Source organism: Anneissia japonica, unplaced genomic scaffold, assembly GCF_011630105.1.
Source record: "Anneissia japonica isolate Jap-2015-1 unplaced genomic scaffold, ASM1163010v1 scaffold287704_len1198815_cov201, whole genome shotgun sequence".
Taxonomy (NCBI): domain Eukaryota; kingdom Metazoa; phylum Echinodermata; class Crinoidea; order Comatulida; family Comatulidae; genus Anneissia; species Anneissia japonica.
This window is the reverse complement of record NW_022731578.1, coordinates 45,610-54,819: the sequence shown is the minus strand read 5'-3', so window position 1 is coordinate 54,819 and position 9,210 is coordinate 45,610. Positions and strand designations below refer to the sequence as shown.

At 33.8% G+C, this 9,210-nt stretch overlaps 1 long non-coding RNA gene across 2 annotated transcripts; it reads right to left on the bottom strand.

Annotated features, from left to right (window-relative positions):
- Nucleotides 1-6,311: 6,311 nt before the first annotated feature.
- Nucleotides 6,312-8,727, bottom strand: LOC117115458. Of its 2 annotated transcripts, XR_004446556.1 has the most exons (3): nt 8,141-8,727; nt 7,599-7,712; nt 6,312-6,782 (listed from the first exon to the last, which is right to left on the bottom strand). It is a non-coding gene; the product is annotated as an uncharacterized LOC117115458 (long non-coding RNA). The 2 variants fall into 2 exon arrangements; XR_004446555.1 differs by lacking the exon at nt 7,599-7,712.
- Nucleotides 8,728-9,210: the final 483 nt, after the last annotated feature.

Here is a 9,210-nt window from a genome sequence, read left to right as displayed (position 1 = left end):
GTTTTTGCCTAACCAGTCTCATTACGTTTTGAGTGAAATAAATTATGAATTATGAATTATACCAATGTCATCTGTCGATAAAAACATCAATTCGATTAATTAACAGCAGCTTTTCGCACTGTGACAGTGCCGATAGAAAACAGCAACTTTTTGGCACTGCGGCAGTGCCGATAGAAAACGGCAGCTTTTTGGCACTGCGGCAGTGCCGATAGAAAACATCAGCTTTTTTTGGCACTGCGGCAGTGCCGATAGCCACTACCCTAAAAAGGTGTGCCGATGATACAAAAGCGTTATTCAATCAATTAAACTCACCGTAACTCTCCGTACACCACTCTAAATGAGTGGTGAAAGAGGCTGGTAGGCCTGATGTGGCCCTATTAGCCCCTCTAGACTTCTTAAACTTGACTTAAAATGGGTTATAGAGACAGCTTCTACTGTACTGGCGGGGAGAGCGTTCCAAGCATTAACAACTCTTCGAGTAAAAAAGTGCTTACGGCAATTTAGACGAGCATATTTCTTGTTCAATTGACTAATTGACTATTGATGCATTCGCAATACAGTATTGATGAAGCCTAAATACACAGAAACGTTTTGGAAGTTTAAATCCGGTTTTACATAAGAAATAGAGGAAAGAAAACAGGATATCTTTATAACATGTTTCATCTTTTGGAATTTCGATATCACACCTATTTTCTAGTCGTTTATATACCCATGTTTCTCTGCATCCACACTCCGGCAAGTAGTGGAAGTATTATTTCTGTACTTCTACAGTACTTTTGAGGTCAATGCCCAATTGTGATTCTCTTCTACGATACGCCTACTTTTATTTCAAATTGTGTGTTACGGTTGATGGTAGCAAATACGCCTATATCATTAAATATATTTCATTTAATTAATGTTATTTAATTTGTTTATCTATTTTTTGATCAATTGTGTGTGTATTATATATTTTTAATGTTTATGTTACTAACGTTTGTTATACACCGAATGCAATTTTTTATTGTTTTAACCAACTAGGATGTGAACAGAATATTGATAAACATTACCGTGTATGTATTGTGCTTAAATTAACACATTGAAACCCGAATTGTACGTGGCTTATTTGTGTTTATGTACCTGATATTGTCAATAAACACTCCCTAAAAACAGCTGTTTTGGCTCGACGTTGGAATAATTTATGTTCGAAAGTGTGTTCTTCAGGCCTATCAGTTCATCGATCTTTGGAAGAATCCAACTACTCAATAATGTTGGAACATAGAATACGGTACATGCCAAGTTGGAGGTAGCTAGAGGCTTGAGATTTAAAAAGAAATAAACCGCTGGTTCGCTGGTGCACTCTGAATATCTCTAGTGCTGAAATTACACCTTAAAAATGTGTAGCTACAACAGGAACGATAGAATTTTAGATGATATGGGCCTGATAAAATATAGAACTGCGAAAGGTTTATAGTATTTCGATAAAAGGTTTGGGTTTAATCAAATAAAGCTTGAGATTATATAGTGGAAAAGTGTGAGATTTTAGAGGATTGGCTTGAGTTCTTGGGGTTTGTTCGAAAAGCGTGAGGTTCACGCCGGATGCGTTAGACTTGGTATGGTATAGGTCTAATAATATATTGACTATATTTTTGATTTACTTTCTATGGTATAGGCCTAAGAATAAGATAAAATCACTGACCTTTTTTAAGAGGGGTAAAACCTTGAATTTTGAAGAAATTAAAGGTCATTAAGACACCTCGGAAGTCGGGAAAGCTCATTTCCGGCCATCTAGGAATCAACATTTTCCCGGGGGAGGAACCCCGGAACCCCGGAACCCCCTTCAGTTATGTGGTTTATGGGAAAATGAACCCCCTCTTTCAAATCCTGGATCCGCCCCTGGAGTACTGTAACCTGTATTGGTGTGAGGGGGGTCGTTATTGTACACTGTTGTATGCTTTTTGGCCGATAATTTTTACAGATATAACATTTTATGGCATTATTGTGGAAGATTGGCTTGAACACTGTCGTTAGAACCGGGAACAGTGAAATTACACTGTTTCCTGGTTTAGACGCCATGACGACATCACCGGATCAAAAATTAAAAAAATAATAATCTGCATATCCAAACAACGTTTTTTTTTTTTTTTAATTGCAAATCCCTAATATTCAAATCTACATTTATTGACTTCCTTAAACCAGAATAATTACAACAGATTTTTATTCATATTTTTTATTCCAATACCTCCAACGAGACTCTAGTCGGCCCATTGGTTCAGACTCCTCCGTCACACATGTCGGACCCCTTTGTCGGCAAGCCCCAACCCTGGTCGTGGTTTAGACATACATTTGATTTATATAATATTGAATCTTCTGTAAGTTGAGCCTCTTTTAAAACTTTTAGTCATAATAGAAAAACAGGTTCGGTATTTGTATTCATTACAAATTCTGTAAAGTTCTGTTTCAATGTTATATTGTTTATTACCGTATATGGTATTTTTGCACACATAACTATAATGTTCATAGTGCGCATGCCTAATTAACGCAATAAATAATGAGCGACGACCGAATCAAAACATAGATTTACAACGGTTCATAGTATTAGTAGTGGGTTGTTCACAGATTTATACGTTGTAAGAGTTGGTGTTGACATTTTTATTGGATTTTGTATGTTCATCTTGAAAATCTATCAGGTAAAGTAATTTTATTTTCAATCAAATTGATATGGGCATAAATAACTCATTATTAATTAATAAATCCTTATTTTTAGTCTTAATTTTATAGTCATATAATTAAGTATAACATTGCAATTCATTCAGATTCTAATTTTCATTTGATTCATTGTTTTTGTCTTCTATGACAGTATATGTCTAGGTAACTATAACCATACACATAATAATATAATTACATAATTATCACTATGGTGTGGCTTTTATGTTTTTTCCTCGCTGTGAACGCATGTGCACAAGCGTGTGGAAATCATTTGCTTCTAAAGGGATAGAATTCCGTCAGTGGCCCAGTTGGATAATGCGTACAATACCGTACCGTATGCATTGCTCTTACAAAACAGTTCTATAGAATTGAACTTCTAAGCCTTCAAAAGGTTCTATAAAAATTAATATACTCCATAGGTTTAACTTAGATGGCCAAACATATAAAATATATACAGATGGTCTGAATTATAATTGTTTTTTATGCTTTTAATTCAAAATATATTGAATATTCACGATTAGATCAACACTAATCAGATTTTCTTGTATATAACAACATATAAAAGTGTGTTTTCAGAGTTACTATTGTAGAATAGTTCCCAATCATCATGTTCACTATAGACAATTCAATCATTCTTACGTGTATTTAGTTGATCTTTCCATAGAATGTAATGCATTACAGATAAATAAATAAGGAATAATAGCCTACTTTCTAGGTTTCCATATTTATAGGGTACAAGGAAGGACCATCATTAACTTCGGTCCATTTACTTAACTTACAATACGGAGGCAGAGAATTATAACGAACTTCAAATATAAGACGAGCACCGTTTAAAGTTGGTTTTGTCTAGTAAATAGTTTTTATAAGACAAAGTTCACATTTAACTTTGTGTAATAGGTTAAAGTTTTTTTACCATTCAGGTCTTCAAACCATTTTTCGTTTGTATGAGTCTAGTGAACTTTGGTTTAATGGCACAAACCATAGGATGATCAATATTTGAATTATTAGTAATATTAGTCAAACTTATCCATGGTTTCCGAACTACGAACTATTTTCCAAGTACTTAATGAATTAATAAGGCTGATGCTATCGGCACTGCCGCAGTGCGAAAAGAAGGCTGCTGTTTTCTATCGGCACTGCCGCAGTGCGATAAAGCTGCTGTTTTCTCTCGGCACTGCCGCAGTGCGATAAAGCTGCTGTTTTCTCTCGGCACTGCCGCAGTGCGAAAAAGCTGCTGTTTTCTATCGGGACAGCCACAGTGCAAAAACAGCAGATATTTTCTATCGGCACTGCGTATAACGTAATGCCACTGGGGCCTGAATTTAAATTAACGAGTGATCTAATCATTTAGGTTAGGCCAACGCTCATTATTTATTGTGAATAAGCAATACAAATTATTTTACTCTTGGTATATTATGAGATGTGGATAATTGCGTCCATCCTAAATCTTCAATGCCGTTTGGAGTGTATAAATTTTGAGCTTTCAAAAGCGTATTTTTTCATCTGCATTTAAGTTCATTCTAGCATCTCAATATCAGAATTCGACCCACAATTCTAAATAGAACAAGCATAGTTAATCGACGGCAAGACAATTTTTCATAAAATATTACCTTACACTCTATTGAAATCATCAAATTTATCGATTGAAGATCTACATAATACTAACTTATTACGTTTATTAATGACACTTTCCTCTTTGATTATTTATATATAGTCTACTGCCTTTCTTGAAATTTGGAATTATAATAGATTTATTTTCATTTAATCAGGGTTTAGGGGTGGGGAAAGATTTTTTAAAAAAAAGGGAAGAAAAATAAATTATTGATCAGCCAAAATGCCTCAGAGTTTATTTCCGACCGCCAAAATAATAAAAAGACAATGTCTCAGACCCCCTTGATAGTGTTCTCTCTCTGGATATCAACATGATTAAATTTGTAATTTGTTTCCATTTGAGTTTAAAAAAAATCGTCACAATCTATAATTACATAGCCTAGTCTGCTCTTTATCATTGAAATTATAATTTTTTAATACTTCAAATAAGATATGATTGTACCCTATATTTCTATAGTTAATTCTTTATTACCGCCCTCAACAGGGAAATATGCAACTGCAATATAGAGTGGGCTTTTTAACCTTAATCCAAATTCTTTCATAGTATCTACGAAATCCGTGTGTATGGATTGCTAATTTTTGTTTGTACGGATTACTGATTCGTTTGTAAAGATTACTAATTCGTTCATACGGATTAATAATTCGTTTATACGGATTAGTAATCCAGATTGCTAATCCATTCATGCTTATTAGTAATCCGTTTGTACAGATTTTTAATCCGTTAGGATTACTAATTCGTTTGTACGGATCCGTAGAAACGGATTACTAATACGGAACCACAATGTTCCGTAATAGTTTTGCTGGAGTAGCTGTCTCTTATACACATCTAGATGTGTATAAGAGACAGTACCTAGAGTATTTGTTGTGTAAGCAGCTCAGCTGCAGCCTGGCCAGTAGTACAGTAGTAGGGCCCCATAGGTATAGAGGGTACCTAGCCTAGCTAGGCCTATCCCATTTATTTATGTACAGCATGCCATGCAGTGCATTAAACAAAAAAATATATATATAATTATTATAAAAGCATAAAGTGTGATTCAATTAGGCCAAAAAAAAAATCAATTGTTTGTTTGCCTGTCCATTTTTAAAAATAATTATGATATAGGGGTAGGTGGAAATTTTTTTTAAATTTTTTTATTATTTTTAAGATACTCATCAGATGGATTAAAAATAACCCACAGAAGTCATCCATGCTAATGAAAAATCAACTTTCAAATCAGCTCTAGATAGGTATTAGCAAACTTAAACCAAATAATAAAAATAAATTCACTCACATTTTCTTTTTAATTGTAAACAAAAAACTAAAAAAAAAGTTTTTCCACCCTACTTTTTCCAGTGAGTTAGGGGCGGGTTGAGGAGAGCAAACAAACATATATTTCCTTTGGCCTTACACAAAGCCACCAAAGTCTGTCTTCTTTTTGCAATTACTTAAATTATAATTTTTATTAAAAAACATAGTTTTACAAGGATACAATACAAAGATACTTTATTCATTTCACTACGGGAACATTTCATGGCTGGATACAACAAAGTGAAAAAAGCATAAGACAATTTACTAATAGTGATAATAATAATAATATTAGTATAGTAATAATAAAACTAATAATAATAATAATAGTTATGATAGTTTTGGCCTACACACAGCACCACTTGTTCATATTATTCAGTGGAGATTTTGTCTCACAATTTAGCTAATTTGGTATGACATTAATTAGCAAAACAGAAATTTGACTTGCCAAAACAATGAATATAAGCAGCAAAAGTTTCAATTCCATCAGCTTTATGGTTTATAAAAAATATATTTAGCAAAATTCAGCTTTTATTAGGATTTGGCTTTTTGGCTAATGACAGCTACACTGCCCACACTTGATTGAAAAATTTAACACAATTATAATGTACAACATACTATAACAGTAAAAACAAAAATAATTAAATTTATGCTACCCACCATATGAACCACAGTTGTTTTAAAATATGAAAAAATAAAATACATAACAAATAAAGGGCTCCAAACACCATTCATTATTACAATCATTAGTGTTTATTACACTTTTCTTCACAATTTTATATCTATTGTACTGATACTTGGTACCTTATTGCTTTTGGAATGAATATGAGAAGATTTCATGAGACACTTGGCACAACAATAAATATAGATCTACTGCATATGTGCTTTTACACAGCAAAGAGCAATATATATTTAATGTGAGAAATTAATCTTGTGATTTAGCTAATATATAAAATGTATATTATTACTTTACACCATGCAAATATTATTGGTATCATAAGCATTTTTTTCGGATGTCGTCAGCGCTTTGAATTCGAAAGGTATAAACAAATAATTATTCGATAGTGAGCTCCTTCGAATACTTAAATATGGTTGAATCCTTGAAGCTGGCGGAAGAGGACGTCACTAGCCCCTGGGTCTGAGGTGTTGGTTTTGAATTCTGCAGTAGGTCTGAAAGCTTCTATAATGCTCTATGAATTGGCTGTTTCAAAAAAATACATTGAGATTAATTTAAAGTTATTGTAAGAATACTGTATCGTATGCACTTTTTATGTATTCACTGAAATGTCATACATTTTGATTCCATAGTGAGCATCAGTGGTCAATAACATTAATAATTTAATTCCATCTATTCCACTAAAAAACAAAATGCTGAAACCTATGAGGCAAGTCTGTATACAGATTCCGGTAAGGCGAGACTTTATATTTTTTGTTTCGTGCCATGAATTTTTTATACAGTAGATCATCGGAGAGGGCAGAATAAAAATAAAATTTTGTTTTCTTATTTAGCAAATAGTTTTGCTGGAGTAGAAAATAAAAATAAAATGTTATTGAATGCAAAATGGGATGGATAAATTTATATAATTAGGAAGAAATACACATATCTTATCTTTGGAGATTTCAAGGCAGTGGAGGGCATAATAAAAATAAAGAAAACTTATATTTTTTTAATGAAATTTCCATTTTTCGTGGAGGTGGGTGCGCTAATTGGCAAAAAATAAAATTTTAATATTATTCGAAATCATCAATATTTGCGTTAGGTGGGTTCACTAAACAAGGTATAAAAAAGTCTTGCCTAACTAACAACTACAAACATAACGGATACATACATTGTCCTTAGCCCGTCTAACTCTCATTATAAGGGTTAATCGAGGAGCCAAGCGATTGGACACTTGCCGGTCTTGAAGCAGGAACAAATACCTCTCAGCCAACTACCCAGATGGTGCATTTATATTTGTACACCCTTCCATTTAGATTGGATAATAATTAAATCCCCTAAAAGTAAAACATTGCCTACCTATTACAGGTACTGAACTTATAGTAGTTCAGCTTTGCCCACTGCATTTTACAACCTGGTTTTGCTGCAATTTAATCCATTTTGCTGCACTGTAGACACATCATGGGTAAATTTCTGTACAGTATAATAAAAAAGCTGATCATGGGTTTTGTGTACAGAATATTGTGTTTCAATCTGGTCATTCTATTCATAGAAGCAACATTTAAATGAGAAATTGTGCCTTTAATTAGTTACTATGTTGTGTAGCAATGCCAGAAGCTATAAAATTGGTTGAAAATTGAACCAATGAGGTTACTTTAATATAAGCATTTAATATTAATTATATTATATTTATTATCATAATCAAATGTAAATATACTGTTATTAATTACAGTAATATTTTATTTGATATATTAATGACATAATTAATGTTGAATTATTGAATCCTGACACGGTGGCGTGCATTTCGATATTAGGAGTATGTATTATACTATCTTTACTGTACAGGATGCAGTGCTATATCCTTCCTAAATTGAAAAAAAATAGCAATCATATTCACTTACCTGGAAATCTCTCTCAAGTCAAAAACAACAATTGGCATTTTAAAAATTAGTAGTTGTCGTAGGCTTAGATGTTTCGGTTACCTCGTCTGATTTTATGGTCTATATTAGCCTAGGCCCCCTAGCCTAGCTAGTAGGCCAAACTAAGCTTTCTCGCTGAGGCTCTAGCATAGCTAGACCACTCTACTAGACTAGGCTAGGCCAGGCCATTCTCTATTATAGCCTTGCTCGTTGTTGGCCGCCTCTTCTCTCTGCCAGCCCTCTCAATCGTAAAAGTCCTGTAATGCTTTAATAAAAACTTTTCACAGCTGTATGTAGTTCATCCAAATTAAACTGACAGTGATGGTAGACGTCTTACCATCCATATAAAACAGTAAGATAAGAAAGAATAACGATAAAATCTTCACTAGCGAACATCCAGCATGGCGAGTTTCTCACATGGTTTGTTTACTGTATCTCTCGTAACCTTTGACAGTTCACTTCCGGTTGAAATCACAAAAATGGCTTTTACGCATGCGTAAGCAAATATTTTTCGACTTAAGACAAAATTTGCTGCCCTCTATAAGCTACAAGAAGTCGATTGTACGCATGCGCCATCAAAGATGATATTTTTGCTAAGATTTTGCTAAGACGGTTTGATAAATCAGCTTAAGATTTTTGCTTAGCTACTTCTTAACTTTTTTGACTTAAGACATTTGCTAAGCTGAGATTGATAAATCCCGGGCCAGATGGACAAAAGCAGAAACGATTTACAATGCGCCCTCTCTTTAGAACATAAGGAACAAATTAACGTACTTTGGTAACGAACTTTGGCGTAACGCGTACACCCTATCTCAAATCCATGGCAACGACTAGGACGCCCTCTCCCAAAACTGATTACTTTTCTGTGCATAGAGCTATTAAACAACTAGAGTGCTGACAAGATGGCGAAGCAATGCAGAGTTATGTATGTGTACCATCCATAGAGCTATTAAACAACTAGAGTGCTGACAAGATGGCGCAGCAATGCAGAGTTATGTATGTGTACCATCCAAGATGGCCGTCGTAGTAAAGCGCCACCTTCAGGCTTAGTA